The following is a 19,126-nucleotide window of genomic DNA, read 5'->3' as shown; positions in this document are numbered from 1 at the left end:
CAATGTACAAAGGAATTCAGTTTCTTTAAATTAAGCTGCCACAAAACATTTATGTTGTAGTGCCAGAGATATAAAGAATTCAGCGCCCTAAGGAACTGGGACCTACCTGTTACTGAAATAAAGCTGTCAGAGTATATGAAATAAAGCTTTTATATATAAATAAAGCTTTCTATTGGACAGCAAGTGCTGGCTGTGATTAAGGAGATACTGAGCTATTCCAGTTGCTGGTATGGCTGCCTAGTACAGGATGAGACTGAGAATGCAAAAAGATGGAAGTAAGCTGAGGTTACAGGTGTTCAGCATCTGGACAAAACCAGCAACTTTCAAACACGAGAGCTGCAAAACTGTGTCATATGCCTTTTAGCCTTCTGGAAAATAAAATATCTCATTTAAACAACAGAACTCATAATGGATTTTTTGAAAGAGATCTGCGGGGGAGAGTTCCAGAGCATGCTTCGCACCTACAACTAACAGAGTTAGCTTTTACCAAATCCGATATAACTCAGTTCTGACTTAAGCATTTGCATCTTTCAAGTGTATGCAGATTATGTTCAAATTTAATTGTCTGGGAAATATTTAGCTTTTTCCAAATTGTTTTCATCAATCAGGTCTACAACAGAGATTTTCCAAAGCAATTTTGAAAATAGTAAATATCAATGAAACTAGTAAAATGTTGAAAATACAGAATTTTTTCTTTTTCTTATTCTAGAGAGTCTCAGTACGTACAGTAGCTATTCTTTGTGACAAAAAATATCACATGCAGTTCCTCTGCTGCAATTACAACTGAAAAGAAAGACTCAGTACTTACTGCAACTCTTAAAAAAAAAAAAAAAAAAAAAAAAAAGGTTAATTCCATTTGCAAGTCATGAATCAGTTTGGTTTTCTAACAATAAAAAGATTATCAGGAAACTAGAGTTGTCATACCGGAAGAGCCACTAAATACCCATTACTAAATTAATAGAATTATATCAGCAAGGCCTCCTTAAACATTGACCTCAGCCTAACCAGAGCGGTGTTTTGCACTGTCTGCAAGTCTATTATCCCTGGTCTTACAAAATATACGACTCTGTGTCTGAAGAAAAAGGCAAATTTCAGACCTGTTTTATAAAATGTGAAAAAGGAGGACTGGGGGAACTACAGCCTTCAACAAAACAGTCTCACACAAGTTTGACAAATACGTGAGGAACCCTGGAATATACTTGAACTGAAAGTCTGAAATAGACGAGCACCTAAAGACATCATAGCCCTAACTCTTTTTCACTTTCACAAAAATCTGACAATCTATTGATGTGGAAGAGAAGCTAGATGACCACGATCTGAGTATTAAAAAACATACTGTCTAGGTAAGATGACGGTTGCTGAATGATACTCATTTCTGTGCAAAAGGGCAGTGAATTGCCTGGATCCTGAAAGCTCGCATCTCAATTTTCAGAAGTCTGACTGAGATTTACTCTGTTCCTTTAATGAACTCAAAAATCAGACAGAAGAAACAGATTAAGGCCTTCAACCACTTCTCTGTGTCCCTTCAAACAACGTGTTTGGCAATATTTTTTGATGTCACCTGACTGCCAGGCCATTGCTTATTGCCTCACCTCTTTTGGCTTAGCTCTGGAGAAACCATACATGGGAAAGGACTGACAAACAAATTGGTACTCACTGCAGAAAAAAACGACAACAATAAATTTGTTTGTCCTCAGGATGCTGATGTCATCATTGTGAACTTCCCCTTCCTTTTGAGGAATCTCAAAACTATTGCACTGAGGACTCAGAAGGACTTTGAAATGGTGAATATAACAGCAGAGAAAAGGGGAAGAAAGGAAGGCTTTTTTCTGTAACATTTTAGCCATATGATTAATGAGGTTTATTGTATCAAATAGGTAAGTTTGACCAGAGTCATAATAGACTAACTTACCTAATGGAAAGTTCTTGGTTCAGTGCTTGCAGCATATTGACTTTCACCAGTGGCAAGATTTTGACTGTGACACTACAGAGGAGTGCTATGGCTTTCTCTTAAGAAAACAGATATGTCAAAATGCAACACATTTCTTCACAGCTAAATATTGGAAAGGTTAATTTCTAACACATCTCTCTCCCTTTTTCACTCAACATCTTCTGGCAATCAAATCCAAGTGCCTCACACCACTGAAAGTTTTACAACCTTTTCAGGACAGCTGTGGCTGACATACAAATTTCTCATCGTATCAAAGTAGGTGCAAGAAAGCTCATTTGGCACAGTTTGTCATCTGAGAATGTGAAAATAGATCACGTTAATAAAAGAAAGTGTGAGATCCTTACCACGTGTTCTGTAAGCCAGCAACTTGTACAAACCCCCCCATAAATGCAATGTGAGCACATCCAGATACACAACTGTGGGGAAATGGGACGGCAGCTATCAATTATTTAAAGGAAGTCTGCCTGGAGACAGTCATGCCAAGCACCTGAATCCACTTTAATGGTGGAAATGGATGCATATGCTTGGAGACTTTAAATCCTTTATGAGTAACACTTCTGTTATGATGTATGAACAGAGAGCAAACTTTAAGGAAGACTGTGTGCGAGTGTGTGGTGTGTGGCTATGTTGTGGCTGCTGTTCAGCAGCGCTCAGTATCTGTAGTTCAGTTTGTTGTTGCACAGATGAAAAGTTAGGACTTTCAAGTGATCTTGCATAAACAAACATTTCCATATCACAGCTGCTTGCTTTAATGGCGCTTACATTAAAAGGCTTAATGAAAAATTACGTGAATGATGCTGCATGCTGAAAAAGTCTTGCTTTTGACAAACTGATTAACTAGAAAGCCTCTGCTAGCATTCCTTGGATGCATTCCCAGAAAAACTTCTTGTGCTCAGGCTATTCCTCATCCTAGATAAATAAAAGAATACAGAACATTACTCAAATATGGAGAAGGTTGTTTTCAACAACCAATAGGAAGCATTTTGATAATACTGTACTTGGTGTTAAAATACACATATCAGCATTTACAGAGCAGACACCATTTCTCATGCTAAGCTTGTTCTCCGCTTAACACAATACTTCAAAGTCCCCTATGCATTTGTTAAAAGCAGCAGAATATAATACTGCAGAAAAGTTTACTCCAGAAATCTTTCTTTTTCCTCCACTAAAATGCTATAACTTGTGCAGTTCGTGGAAGAGAATTTAATTTTGAATGAACAGTTTGAAAACATTCAAATCATTTCACAGCTTTGTACTTTTACAGAATCAAAATCTTTTGAGTTTCTGTTTGGTGAGGTTTTATACTAGTTACCTGGAAGCACAGATTGCATCAACATTTGCTCTGAAAGGCAATCAGCACCAGTCAAAGCAACGAGTAATTGGGGAGCAAAGAGTTAGACCAAAGGAAGTATCACATATGGATTCGCAGAAATTGTAATTACAAAAACTTGTAGGCAACAGCTACACAAAATAGGGGAAAAAAAGGATATATATACATATGTATATTGTTTCAATAGATTTCAGTACAAGAGAAGGAGGAAAGACTAGTGAAACGGAGAAGAAAGAAAAGTGCACGCTTAGGAGAAAAGAGCGTGCTCTGGCAATGTACAAACAGAACGCCTAGCAGGAGAGAAATTTGGCAGTGGAACTTGAAAGAAATGCCCAGTGGGAATGAGCCTGGGTGGAGGGAAGGGAAGAGAGAGGGAGATGGAGAGAGAGAGGCAGAGAAGTTGTTCTGTTGCCTGGCCGCAATACACAAACCTTACCAGCTACATGCGTTGTCATGGCCAGCAGGCAAACAACTCCTGAAGACTTGTCCAGGCAACATGCTTTGTGGGATGAAAGCATCTGCAATTCTTCCTGGAGAACCTAAATTAAGTTAGAATGTGAGGTTTCTATTATGATTATACCTCTAATTTTAGAGTTTTAACAATGGTCTGGGTCTGTATGATGGTTCTGCTCTTGCTCTGGTACAATTTTAATGCCACGCTTTCTCACCACTTCCTGCTCTCCTGTTCATCACCAGTATGGTGAAGTAGCCAGACGCAGATTCTCTGCTGTATCATTAACTCATTCAGCGTGCTGGGTCCTAACATGCCTTCTTACATAAAATTATACAGTGGGTACTGTGTCATGATAATGCACCACAGCGAAATCATCTGCAAAAGGTGGAGAGTGCCACGATTTGCGTTCCTTCACTACAGAATTAAAAAACACCCATCCCAGTCAGTGTGGAAAGTACATACAGTGACCAAGCTAAACTATCAGGACCTAATCTGTGGGATTCTGATACCAGCTGGCTTCCTACGGTTCTCTTCAGGTACACTGACACATCTAAGGTGAGGAGACCTGTAAGGTTGCGGGTGCTTAGGAAAACACTTCTATTGTTATGCCTCATGACTTTTTCTGGTGTTTCTGTTCTGTTGCTGGCAACTGCTCAGAGCAATCTCAACTTGAAAAGCACCTTTCCTGAAAGGTTTTGTGGATTATCCTGAGAACACTTCTGAAGAATGTTCTTCTCAGCTTGTATTGGACAATGATGGCACGTACTGCATGGGTGCCTTTGGAGGATTTTATTCCTAACAGTACTTTTTCCTCATGTGCAGTTCAGTAGCCCTTATTCTGTGATCTTAGGACATGCTGTTTCTCCTCAGCACAGCATTATAGGGGAAATTACATTTCCTCCTGTGTTCATAGTTGTTGGAGCTCATAAAAATATAGATATATTATGAGCAGAGTATTCCTGTAACTCCATGAGAAAGAATTGTTTTCTTCTTGGCTCCCCTTCAGCACTCAACAGTTAACAGGACCGGGCTGCTTCTTCTGAGCCCATGAAATATTAACAGAGCTCTTGGCCAAGTACCACAATAAGTTCTGCCCAATCTGTTTCAAGAAATGTGCTGTCTTTTGTGGCGAAGCAGGGAAGAAGCATTATGGTAAAGTCTTATTTGGCTCTTTTCAGTAAAGCTGACAATATGCTGTGGGCTGAGTGACTGTAGGCTAAGTAAGCTGGCAAGATCAGAACACTGTTCTTGAAGCTTGACTCTGGAGCCAAGTCTGATGGGCAGCGTAACATACTATATAGCCTCTAGTCAGAATAAAATTCATATAATGAAAATAAATAAATAAATACAGTATGCAGTCATCAAATTTATTCATAAGTTCATGACTGGCTACATAATCAAAGGAAAATTACTTCATTGGGCACACTGCCCAAGAACGAACTGGAAAGGGTGAGATTTCTATTTCTCAGATTTAATTGTAGGCAACAGGGATGACATCTCTAACCCCATGAACCTCATGCTCCTTGAACGGTTCATTATGACCTTTATGTTTACCACAGTCCTGGAAATGTGAGACAACACAAAGAAAATCCAGAAAGCAAATAATGCTGCTGTTGTATAGAAACTGATCATTTAAGCAAGAAGAATTTCCCTGATTTGAAACACAGCCAACATTTTGCATTTGTAGAATTATTTTCCGTTTCACAGTGCCTATACTAGCTCAGCATGGATCTGTGTTTTAACCCACATGTCCTATCACCTTATGACTATTAGAATGCCTTGGGACTCCTTGGCTGAGGCGATAGCCTGATGCAAATGCCCTCCTTATGACTGCCCACTGCCTTTCTCCATACTCCACTCTCCGTTGGAAGAAAACAGGAACATGGTCAGAAGGAAATCACTGAGAAGTTTCCCCAGTCTGGGAGATATTTCACTGCTCTGTTCTTGAAAATCTCCAAAGGAAGAGACTCCATAGCCACCTCGAATAGCTGACTGTTTTGGGATATCAGCTCTTCTGGACACTCAAAATCTTTTTGCTGCACGTTAACCAAACTACTTGCCGCCCTATCCCTAGCAGGGATAGAATTAGCCAGCACCATTCTTCTCCCTGGCAGGTTTTTCAAAACAGAAAAGTTGGACCAAGTCTTCTATCCTCTCCATAACAAATCAAAATCCTCCAGTTTTTCTATTGGACTTACACTCTCCTCTGAACTGTTAACTCAAATGCACTTCTACATCATATTCCCAAAAAGCTTCTACATCATATTCCCAATAAGCTTCTCCAACATTGAGAATAGATAGATATACAACTTAACAAACGTACTAACGTAATCCAGAATTCTTCCTTTTTTTTTGCAATGATATCACATCGTTGACTCATTTGTTGACCCATTAAAATCTCCTTTCCATTCTTTTACACAGCATTATTGCCTGCCTACACGGTCACTTCTTTATACTTGTACATGAGATTTTTCCTTCCCCACTGTCATAATGTCTATTTTTGCATTGAATTTCGTGTGTTTACTTAAACCATTTCACCAGTTTATTCAGTCTTCACTTTCATACTCTTTAATGAAAATACTGAAAAGAACTACATAGGTTGCTCTGAAAGTAATGCCTCCTGTTTATTTCCATGGAAACTACAACCGATACAAAGAGTACTATAACACTATTTGATAGAGCAAATTCTCAGCTACAAAACACTGTTCCACAACATAGACACCACCATTAGCTACGCATTTTTGTCAGCGATGAACAGGAGCTTGCAGGCTGTGCTTGAAAGAATATGAACCAGCAGAGGTGACCTACTGTCGCTGTCACCACTGATGAAATGCACCACCCACCGCCTCACATCGCACTCACATCCATGGTCTCCATCAACACTCAGCAAGTGTTGATGAATGTCAGTGGGTGCCATTTTTTTCACATGAAGAATTCAATGTCTCACTTTTGCTCCATATGCATGTCCATGTCAGACACCATTTTGTCAGTATGCCCTTCTGCTGTCTTCTGTTTCATGGCAACAATACATAACAGAATACTGGTGGAAAGGTTAACCCTCTACTGCTTTACCACCAACATCAGTTTCTGAAGTCATGGGCCAACACTATAAAAAAGGAGGCATTACTTTTGGAGTGGCTCTCCAAAACTTAAAATGTCTCCCTAGGTCCCAATTTGAAATGGCATTCCAATTGACCTTTACAACAGTTATACAGCCTTGTTGACTACACATATTCCACTGGCCCCTAGTAAAAAACTCTAAATGCCAAAGCAAGTGCATCGAGTACAGGCATGTAGACAATGTGCTAGGCAACACAATTTGTAGTATTTTGATATGCAGAGAGCCAGCAAAGACTTGAACACAATTAGGTGATGTTCTGATCCCCAAAGCAGGACATTCTTGAAGGGGAACAGAAAGCAGTCAGTTCTTTGATGACTACAGCTCCTCTGGCCCTTCCTTTTTCCCCTTGAAAGCACTTTCTTAAACCTCCCCACATTTTATTAGGACTACTCAGTATATTCTTGGAGACGATAATTAATTTCTAACAGAGACTGCCTCAGCTTATTCCTCAGTTGTTTCTTATTTATTGTATGCCTAAATTAGCTACCTATTCTTAAATCTCTTTCTTAGTATTTAGTTTGCACTGTTGATTACTGGTCATCAAAAGACGGTTAAGGATTTTATTTATTTGCATGGTGCCAGATGAGATCAAATGTATTCAAATGAACATTTGTAACATGCAACAGTTCTTAAAGAACAAAATTTGATGCTGGGACCAAAACAATACTGATAAAAAATATCTTGTTATTATCTCCTAATGAGAACTACTGATTATTTTTTACATTTCACTTGACAGTCTTCATCTCAATTAATTCTACATGGCAAAGTTAAATTATTCAGGTTGATAGAGATCATCCTGACTCCAAAGTATACTTATTAAAAGAAATTAAAGCCTGGTGCTAATCAGGCAAATGAGCATGTGTTACTAACCAAACATACAAAACCTAACAATGAGATAATGACAAGTAGGGTGACAGATACAAAGCATTGCTATTTAAAGGTAGTAAAATGCTATGAGCTTCCTGAAGGGAACAGGTATTGTTGATGAGTCTTCTGAAAGAACATCCTTTGCTTTTTAAATTGTGCTTCTTTCATGTCTCAGATATAAAAGCATCTGCACTGAAAAGCAACTGAAGATGATAAAAGTAGTAGGTTAAGAAGTTGTACCAGAGCCAGGAAAGAGTCACAGAATGAAAAGCAGGGCTTGCTTACATAGCACAGGGGCAATTTTCCATGAATGACCAAAGTATTCCCAGTCTTGGTACATCTTCCAGAAAGTTATTTCAAAGTGAACTGGGAAATCCGGATTCAGTGCTGATTTCCACTGACTTCCAGTATATCTATCAGGATATGTTAGACTTGGAGTCAAGGCAATGCTAATGTATGTATGTGTCTAAGAGTAACACTGCACAGGTAAGCAGACCCAGCAAAGCTTGCATTTTGATGGGATGAATATTTCTGAATTAGCTTCAAAAGCTTTGTTTTGCTCAATGACAAGTGAGATGATTAGCACAAGCATGATTTGCTTTCACTTGCGTAGAACACATGGTTCTCTGGTTAAGAAAATTACCTGTAATTTTTCCTGGAAACCCTTATTGTTTTGGGATACAACCTGACATAGTAACATCACTCTGGCAAAAGAGATTTCTGGTTGTAATGTAGGTCTGAGTAGTCAGGAAGGTTTTTGTACTGGCAAGCTCTTAGCTTTGAGGGATCAGTTCTGCCCAGTGTGGGCAGGAGGATGTGCAGTCCCATGCAGCCCCTCACTGAGTGCAGGCTTCACGCTCCAGTAAGAGCAGCCTGGAGACTGCCCATGAAAAGCAGATTCATGCTGCAGGGTTTGATGAGATTACAGAGGAATTATTTCACAGCTCAGGAAACCTTGTCTGGCCTGGGTGCCCAGGAGCTTGGCCCGCTGGCCAAGGTGGTTATGTGATCCACAGGAAGTCACTAGCAGCGTGCTGTCCCCCAGCCATTTTGGAAAACACATTTTTCAGAGTGCTGTAGGCATGTTCAAGGACTCCCACAGTTTAAATTAATTTCTCACATTGCTTTTCCAAGACAAGACATAAGCACTAGGGAAGTGCCATGTGGCCTGACATACTGTGGATTAAGCACCTGAATATAATTACAACTTTTGCACACCAATTACTCACGGGTTCTCTGGGGAGAGGAAGAAGAGCCAGCTTATGTTTCAGAGAATTCCAAGTCCTGCGCTTCTCCAAATATACAAGAGGAAATACACCCAAATAGTTTGCTCCTCAAAGTATGCTCCTTTCTCCTGCTTCTTATTTCGCATGGGTTGTCCATGGATGTTATTAAAGCCAGATATCACCTTCCAGAAACAAACACAAATTACGTGTAAGTAAAAAGGTAGTGAGGCAAACAGTTGTTTGCAGCACATTATTGTCCAGAACCTTCAGGCTCTATTATTGGTCTTTGATGAATGCACTGAACTACAGCATAACAAAGTATGTTAACTGATATTAAGCTCCTTCTACTCTGTCAAGATAAGAACCTGAAATAAATGACATACAAAAGGTCAAAAGATATTTCTATTACTTAAACTTGCATTCCTGTACTCAGCAATCTCTTTTGCACAATAACTTGCATCTATTTTTTGCACCAATTACAGCCTGCACTTTTGGGTCTGCAGTTGACATTCAGAAAGAAGTCGCAAATAGAGGAACATGTAACTACTTCCTTAGACACAAGGAGTAAAATCATGACATGTCATTCTGTGAGTGCATTTTCACTTGTAGAAGCCACTTTGGTGCAAAATTATAGATCTAATTTTGTTTATTCTTCCCATTATCTGGCATGCAAAATAAAAGGAATATATTCCAACATGGATATAACTTTCAGTAAATTGTTCCAGCTTACCCTCATCTGTTTACAGCTAACACTGAATTGCCATGTGCCACTTTTTCAGTCTGAAATTATATAGATAGGAACTAAAAAACTGAGAGCATTTAAGATATCAGTGTTGACATAGGACCTGAATTTGATTCAAATTACAGTTTTTACAAAAAAATTTCTCATAGAATATCAGAAATTGAATTTTTATATACAGGTCTTAGAAAGCTTATCTAACATCTAACAGTGATGCATGTGCATTTTGTCACACCATGGTGGGCTTTTCAGGAGTTCATCTCCATCCCATTTATAATTCAATGATGAGTATGGGTCACCCTGCAATTCCTGGATACAATTAAGAGTATTTTGAACCAAGGGACTGGAATTTGTTGTTGCTAACAAATTTTAAGAGCCCAGTAAATCTTAAGTTTGAGAAATACTTTGCCTGATTTTTAATTGTAAATACATCTGAGTTTTGAGGTTGGTTAAATGCAACCATGAGACCTTGCGTAATACTTGATTTTTATTTTTTTTTTCCAATTTCTAACTGTACAACAACGGGCAGATATGATTGTAACACTCAAGAGAGAAAGATGGCATAGAGCTGCAATGCATCATCTTGGTGCTTAGTGTAATGTATGATTTACAGATCTGTACATTTTTGTAGCTAGCATCCATCTACTCTGCCACTGTGCTAAGTTATTCTATAGACACAGCGCTTCACACTAACAGTGTTTGCTGAGAATGTATTACTTGGGTAGATTTTTTTTCCCTCAGGAGTGCCTTACAGTAGCTAAATGTAGGTGCCCAAAATGAAGTTCAGTCATGAACTGCAAATGTAACACAAACCTGCATTAATGTCAGTCAGTGTGGGGTGCTCAGGAATGCAGGATACTTTACATAAACACAGACAAGAATCATATTACCAATGAGCAGCATGCCAAAATAAACTTGGAACAAGGACATTGCTGAGGTAAAAGAAGAAACTTTACTCAAAATGCAAGCCCAACTTTTTCTTGAAGTTTGAAAATCCAGCTAACCAGTAATTCTTACACATATGCCAAACCCTCCTTTCTTGCATGACTAGCAGTGATGAGCTATTCTCCAGCCTTCCAGGTACATGGGTTAGGTTTTGCTTATTTGTTTGCCTGATGACAACAGTAGGTTGCTTAGATGAAGCTCCGCACTCTTGACGTGGCAGAGTAACTCCAAACTCTCATTCTTCCCAGAACTGTTCTCCTCTAATGGCTGGATAAGAGAGTGCAGCTTAAACAGTCTGCCAGAGGGACTTCTGTTGAACAGTAGAGTTAACTGTCATTTTATAAGGTCTCCAGAAGCATTTGTATTTCTTTTTTTCAATGCCTCATCTTCAACAGTCTTTGTATGCTCCATTCTTATCCATAAGGGATGTGGTTACGTATCCTTTGCTACTTCTGTGGGCACAGCAAGTTGTTTCCAGCCTGAAAGTTTGAGTCATGCTCTCCAACCCAATGCCTACTATAAGATATAGAACATTATGCATAAATCTTTTGTTTCAATAGAAAATTAGAATTCTCCTTTTCACTCTGGGGAATAAAAAGAGGATGAAATTGCAACTCACAATTCACTGATATGCTAAAATAAAGACTTCTCCAACACTGCTGCCATCCTTTCACAACACTTCATACTTTACCCACAAATCCCTTCTTCTCTTGACCTCACTTCCTCCTGGGAATCTTTCAGAAAAAGGAATCAGTGTCAAGGCACTGCAAGCCCACATTCCTTTCCCTTAGGGGCAGAGAAACAAAGATGTTCTGAAGTTATGGCTGACATGTAAAGACCTGCATAGCTGTCACTGGTGGGTCAGCTCTGGCAGCACAGTTTAGATGATCCATTATGCCAGGAAGCCTCTTTTACACCTTTCCTGGGCAACTGTAAAACTGCCTAAGATGCAGGAGAGCAGCAAACCCTGGAGTACGTTTCATATGCAAATGTAAGAATAGGAAAGATAAAACTGGAGGCAAAAAATCAGACATAAATATAAGTGCCAAACCCTGGCAAATGCAGCTCAAAGCAGTGTGTGACTGGCTCCATGCACTTAAACTGAAGCATTCTTGGCTCGAGAGGTAACTTGTCCTGGAGAGAGGATGTGGAACCATTTTAATGTCAGAGAAAGATCCTATCTGTAAAGCCCTGTTATCTTGTGAATAAAAAATGTTGTGGTATCAAAGGCAGATCATATGAAAGATGGGCAGCAGCCCACAGACTGTACAGTGGTATATGATCTTCCAAGGTTTTGCCAAGTTAAAGGGAAGACCTGCCAACAAAAACAGTTTTTTCTCCCAACATGAGACCAATTACACATCCATTGTGTTCAAGGCCAATAGCTTCTGCTTTCCCCTGAGTTCTGAGGTGGTAAGGTGTGGGGGGCACTGCCTCTCACAGTCACTTCCTTCAAATGCTCCAAACTTCTGGCTAAAACAGCCTTGTGCCAGGCAATTTGAGATCTGCCCCTGTGTGAGCTTTGGCACTGCATCAGTTTGTTTCGTGCAATGCACTTGTTCCGCTGAGTAAATCTATAAAGCTTAAAAACTAGTTTCTGAGCAGTTTGCCTCATCTTGTACAATGATTAGATGGAGCATGTATCCCCAGCTTAAGCAGTTATTGTTTATATCTAATCTATGCTTTTTCTATGAGAGATTAAGCATAAGGAATATTGTCCCTTAAGAAGGTATACTGAATAATAAAATGTTCAGTGCATATATACTAAGAAAGCATTACTTAGGATTACCATGGCACAGCTTATAACCAGATCAGAAACAGCAGGCATTGTATATTAGTTTTAATTTACCAAGTTTTTTTCTAATATACCTGCCAGGATATCTCAGCCATCCAGGCATGCAAGCTGAAGAATTTACTTGAAAAAAATTTGATCTGGACATCTTTAACATGCATTACATTACACTTTTTTCTAGTTAAGAATATGCAACAACTGACATACATCAATGAAGCTTTCTTGATTTCAATGCAGTGGTGCAAATTCACAGTATTCAAGGATTTAGCTGTACTTTTCCTGCTTGAAAACAGAATTTATTTCAAGCTGTCCAAATAAATATACTTCTGACTCATATAAATAAACAAAAAGAAATGAGACAGACTTGTTCTGATGTGACTGTTCAAAGAGACACACTTCTTTCCCACAACTACACATTCATGCAGCACTGACAAAGCCCCAGACCTCACCCTTCTTAGGTTTTTCTCTGCCTCAAAGAAGTTGTACAAAACAATCTCCTCACACCTGCGCAGCATTCCTGTCTCTCTTCAGTTCCTTCCCCCACCTGATATTTCCCTCTGATGTCTCAGGACACACACGAACTCAAGCTTAGAGAAAAGGGGCCTGCCACCTGCAGTAGTTAGAAGGAACTTATTCACAAAGAGGAAAAAAATACCACTTAGCAGCAAAAATCTTTTGTGTGATTTCGTAGAAGCAGACAAATATGTACTTCACCAGTTCTTGGACTCCTTCTTTCTTAACCAGAGCTGCATGCATGTGTGCATCCTTGTTCCAAGTAGTGCAGGAGGCCTTCTTCTTGTCCCATACTCTCCTCTGTCCTGGGATCCTGAAACAAAAATTCATACTGATAACTGTTTGTTTGTGTTCTGCAAAGTTTTTCTGACTGCTGGCCTTCCTTACTCAGTGTGACCGTGAGAAGGACTGGACTGCTTGGAGATGCTTGGAGAAGAGAATCTCTTTCTCTGTCATACTGAAACACAGAGCATGCATGCAATTGACATGGCTTTATACAAACTTTGCTTTTGAATAATGTGCTGCTTTACCACTTTGTACATTTTCTACCACACATACAGCAATTCTGGAAAAAGAAAGATGATTAAAAGTCTTCAGCTGCAACCTCAAAGTAAGAGGCTAAGAGCCCCAGGTTCTCTGCAGGACAGCCCAACAATATCATTATGAGAGCACAAATTTGAGGTAAAGTACTTGCATCAGGGGAGTAGTGGATGAAAAGCTTCAAGGAACAATGCAAAATTCTACCTACATCATCCTAAAAGTTTTATCTTTTAGGCTACATGTTGTTTAATTTTTTTGTTCCCCAGCAGAAGACCACATTTAGGGAGAAAGAAGATAAACTCAGAGATAAACTCAGATCTTCTCACAGTGAAGAAATACATTTCCTATGACCACTGGATAAATACATTATGTATATAATATAACTTGTGCCAGTGGTCAGACAAGAACATAAGATATGGATAAAGTAGTATATTTACGTGATCTGGAATGTGTTTCAAACAAGTTACATTTTTCACAGTGTATTTTTTTTTCTCTGTGAAAAATTTGAGAATACTTAATTTAAAATAAAAACCACAAACATCAGTAACAGCATCACATGACTTTACCCAGTTTGAGCGAACAAAAAGTACCACCACTGTAGAACTATTTGAAAAATACTTAAAAACTTAAAAGCATCACATCACATATTCCAGAGAAATTTACAGATACTTTCTGTCTTTAGAGAGGCACGTTAAGACAATGAACTTGCAAAGGCATATCTCTAGTTTAACTGTCATTAGGTGATCATTCTTGAGTTTAAAAAACTTAGCCACATTAGTATAATCTGTACCTGCCAACTATAGATTTTTGCTTTAGAACATAAATAGTATACTGTAAAGTTATTAGCATACAAACTAAATTACCTTTAGAAAGAACTGACCCCTCAGGTATTGTATTATCATATTTACATATAGATATCACACACAGTTTGAATTCTGCTGCTGTCTTTTATCTTTTTGCTTTTTTGTTAAGTAGCAAACAAAACCCTTTTGATATTTGTTGTTTCTTTTGTCTTTGGAGGGCAAAAAATATCCCAACACTTTTGCATGAACCCAGCTTGCTAACCACTGCCACACTTTAAGCACAAGATTAGCAACAATTACAAGGAGCAACAGGTCACTGTCATTAGTGGGTATTTCACTACTGATATCGGCAAACTTTTAATCAGGCAATGAATCCTGTTTTCAAGTTAATTTAGACTCCAAATTAATAAGCAGTCCATTAATGCTCTATAGAAAGTAGCAAAAATCAGACCTGTGTTCCTAATACTTACCCTGAATACAAACAATGGGACATATAAGAAACACAACAGTGCCATTTTTTTTTTTCTAATGGAATTCTGTGTTAGAAAAAAAAGATTATTATTCAACAATAGTGGTTTCACTAGCCTAAATCAATTAGAAATAAGATTAAAGTCAAGTCCAGGTGTTGCTGGAGAAAATGGAGATGACTTAAGAAGAAAACTTAAGACATAAGTTTCCCTTGATAAAGTTGCCAGATGAGAGTTTCTTCATTCCCACAACATAAACTGACATGTTAGCTAACAGTTATGAGAATATGATACATTAACTTATTGTCCCTACACTTTCTCCTGAAAACAGATTTTATCTATAATATTCCCTAGAAATTGTATTATATTCTTACTGAGAGCTTGCTTTCCCCATGTGCTCTTGGAACATGTGCAAAGAGTAAAATATCACCGGAAGTAATATTCACATTGTTCGCTCTGAGAATAATGCTTCCTATTTATTTCCATGGAAACTACAACAGATACAAAGAGCATCATAATGCTATTTGATAGAGCAAATTCTCAGCTACAACACACTATTCCTCAGCACGGTCACTGCTGTTAGCTGTGTATTTTTGCCAGCAATGAACAAGAGCCTGCATGCTGTGTTTGTAAGAATCTGCACTGGTGGAGGTGGCCCACTGTCACTGTTGCCACTGCTGAAACACACCACCTACCGCCTCACTGTGCTCACATCCACTGGTTGGTCTCCATCAACGCTCAGCAAGTGTCGATGAATGTTAGTGGGTGCCATTTTTTTCACATGGGGGAATTCAATGTCACACATTTGCTCCATATGAACTTCCATGTCAGACACCACTCTGTCAGACTGCCCCTCTGCTGCCACCTGTCACACAGCAACAACATGTGATGGAATACTGGTGGGAAAGTTCAGCCTCTACTGCCATACCACCAACATCCACCTCTCACATTGTGGGCCAGTATCATCATTTGATAGCTGAATTTTTAATTGTAATTGAAGGGAAGAAAAAAAATCACAAATTCTAGTATTTCATATATATAGTCTATAGTTTATATTTATAGTTTTATATATATACATAAATATATATATATTGACACATAAATATATGTACCCACTTTTAAAATAAATTACCTTAACAAACTCTACCTCAAGAACTGCACGTACGCTGTTGTCCTTGACCTCAAGTCAACAAAGCATGTAAGCCATTGTTTTGCTCCTGAATCAGCTATAAAACAAACATGGATTTCTTTTTTTTTTTTTTAAATCTCTGGAAGTGATTTCAATGGCATTTATGCAAAACCAGTAAGGCTACACTTAAGTGACCCACCAAATCAGGCCTATGCTGAGTTAAAAGTAAAATCCCTACATAATTCCTGTTCTCATTCTGAAGACAAGATTTATAAAACATCATGCTGACAGCTGATCAGTGGTGTTTTTCAGACTGTATGGCATTGAACATGACATGTAGTTTTTAAGCCAGCTTCAAATCACTGAACAAGAAAGAGAAAATAATGGCTGACTTCAGCAGCAAAGAAAGACATTTTTCAATTTGAAAAATGATCTTTTACGTCGTAACTGGTGTAGAATATGTGGAGTTTTCTGAGGCATTGAAGGCACATACTGCACAGACCATTTTTATTCAGATATTGTATTTTCTGTGATATTTTCAGCAAATTGCCCCATCTTTCCACTACATACATATAAATCATACACACGCTTTCTTAATTATTGTAGGGAGTGGCATTATAAATCTCTCCTTTTCCCAAGATCTACAACCTCATAAAATCAGTATAATGCACATCATCTCTCTTGCATAGCTTCTGGCACGTCATTTTACTCTCCTTCCGGCACAATTGACTACTCTGTGGGATATTTGTAATAACAGTCATCAGTCTCTCTAATGAAAGACGCCTGGAAAAAATATTGTAGTTTAACTACTAGATGCTATTTTGTAACAATAAATCCTAAGGTTTTCCAAATACATATGATTTTCTTAACATTACTAAATTTGATTATGCCATTTAAAACATTTGTATACTGAGCCAGTGATACTGGAAATAAGACTATTCAGAGAAAGGAAGTACAGTTAGTCAACTTTAGGAAATGTCTGTCATCATATACATCAGGAAAGAGAAAATTCATTGCTTCCCATCAGAACAGGGTCCATCACATCTCAGAAGAGGGAAGACAGAGCGACTTTGGACCTTCATGACCGCCCAGTTAACTGAAAGTGCTTTAAAGCAATACTCCTTCCTGGTGAGCCAGACAGGCATGGAAGTTAACGGACCCAAATAAGGGACAGAATAGAGGAGGGCTTTGAAGAGGTGCCTTGTCACCATTCCAAAGACAGGCTACAGGAAGTGACATCAGGCAAAACACTTGCATTTGGACACCAAGAAAATATAACAGTATACACTGGAGATAACAGACCAGCGCCAAGGGTCAACAACAGGACAGGCTGATAGACCTTCTGCTTTGAGGAAGAAGTCCAGGTTCCTACCACTAACGCTTCCAGGATTATGCAGTTATGAGACCCTAAACCAAAAGGCCTTCTTGTGTATACATGGCTCCTACAACAGCCTCTGCAAGAAAACATTTTAAGTGAAATATTTCTTGTCAAATACCTTGGACACCATTCTTTCATCTACTGTCCTAGTGCTACTGTTACTCTCATAGCTATAGAATATAGTGTATTTTAGCAGAGCAATTATTCTAATTGCGATATTAAAGACATGAAAAAAAAAAAAGCCTTGCTGGTAAGCAGTTGCTAACAAAAGCCCACAAAGATCCATCTGGAGTTTTCAGGGACTTGATGTCTTCTTTGACCATAATTTTCTATTTTTCATTAATCAGTGGCAAATTTCCTACCTTTACAGATTTCAAATAACCAAAGATGAAAGACTTCAGTCTAATGATGATTCCTAACCTCATATTGCTGGTTTCTCAATTTTGCAATTACATTCTTGCTTCTGAACTTCACCCACTCTTGAACACTGATTTGTTCACCTCATCTGCAAAGCCATCCAGTGTGACTTACAGAGTTTGAAGGCTAAATTCCATTCTCTGTTTCCTGCAACTCCAGCTCTAGAATAAAAATAGAAAGTAATAAGTATTGCCTAATAAACCTAAGCTGTAAATCCATAGCATGTAAACTTGTAATGCCAGGTGGTATACAAGCAAGCCTGTTGATTAAGTCATATTTAACATGGATAAATGTCTATTTGTCATGAACAAAATTTAGAAGTCTGGAAGTTAACTTGCTTTCCTGTGTTGGTTTTTTTTTTTTTTTTTTTTCTGGTTAACAAGTATTTTATTGATGTTTTGCTTTACCATGGTAATTCCAGATGAGTGTTTTTTTTGTTTGTTTGTTTTTTTAAGTTTCTCAGAGTTAAGCTTAGGTTTCTACCTTAAGAACTACTGCTTTTATAGAGTTTTTCCTATTACGGAAATTATAGGAAAAAAAAATCCATTTACATAATGTGGTAGTAGCCAAAATCCTGGGAGTTAAGACAAACGGTGTAATATAAATTTGATTGCAGTTTACCAGAGATGTTGCCATATCAGAATTAGCCCAGACTGTGCAGAGTGATTGTGTCTTATATCAAAGAACAAAGGAACAAAAGCCCCTCTTTTGCATAGTAGCTGACTTCTATATGGTCAGTTACAACAAAAGTTCTCACAGAGATAGTAAGGCATGAAAATATGCACAGCTTCGAAGTTTCCAAAACTCAGGTCCAAGCCATGCTTTGGAAATACTTTCCTAATAAAAATTTGTTGTCTTGTTTTTAACAGCTCAGCTTTGATTTCTAAAGCATGTAAATATATTCCTGAACTGAAACCTTAAGTCCAGTGTGTGCCTTTAGAGGTACTGACATACATCCAAAGGAAGGACCTCTTTGCCTCAGAGAAAGAGTGCAAAGATTCTGTCAAGAGCTACAGTTCAACGTGGATGGTACCCAGAAACGATGTCCTAATTACAGAACTCTGCTGAGAAATGACAATTAAGGAAGTTCTTTAAATTCCCTACAACGTATTAATGGACACGTGCAAGAATTTACACATTTGCAATGACACAAAAAGTCCTATTATTCTAGAATCCTCCCTTTTTATGTTCTACTTTTACTGTAGCTGCTCACCGTATTCACTATCTGGTATATTTGTTTTATCACGCAAATCACCCTGCTAAGTATTGATGCAGTAGAAATTAAGATAATAGGATACTCATTCTTCCAAACTTCTCCATGATAAATACGGTACTCAATAAAAAGATTCTTCTGCCTGACTTGGAATTTTATGCTCCCTCTAAGCATGACATATACCACACCTATGAAGTCAATCAAATGCCAATGTTATTTTTCTTTTATGACCCAGGGCTGG

At 38.3% G+C, this 19,126-nt stretch overlaps 1 long non-coding RNA gene across 2 annotated transcripts; it reads right to left on the bottom strand.

The window, feature by feature from the left end:
* Nucleotides 861-12,437, bottom strand: LOC110398342. Of its 2 annotated transcripts, XR_002438330.1 has the most exons (4): nt 10,706-12,437; nt 8,953-9,131; nt 3,718-3,820; nt 861-2,860 (listed from the first exon to the last, which is right to left on the bottom strand). It is a non-coding gene; the product is annotated as an uncharacterized LOC110398342 (long non-coding RNA). The 2 variants fall into 2 exon arrangements; XR_002438331.1 differs by having other exon boundaries at nt 8,953-12,437.

The sequence above is a fragment of the Numida meleagris genome, chromosome 4, assembly GCF_002078875.1.
Source record: "Numida meleagris isolate 19003 breed g44 Domestic line chromosome 4, NumMel1.0, whole genome shotgun sequence".
Classification (NCBI taxonomy): domain Eukaryota; kingdom Metazoa; phylum Chordata; class Aves; order Galliformes; family Numididae; genus Numida; species Numida meleagris.
The sequence above is the reverse complement of the archived record's forward strand: the minus strand, read 5'-3'. Positions and strand labels throughout refer to the sequence as shown.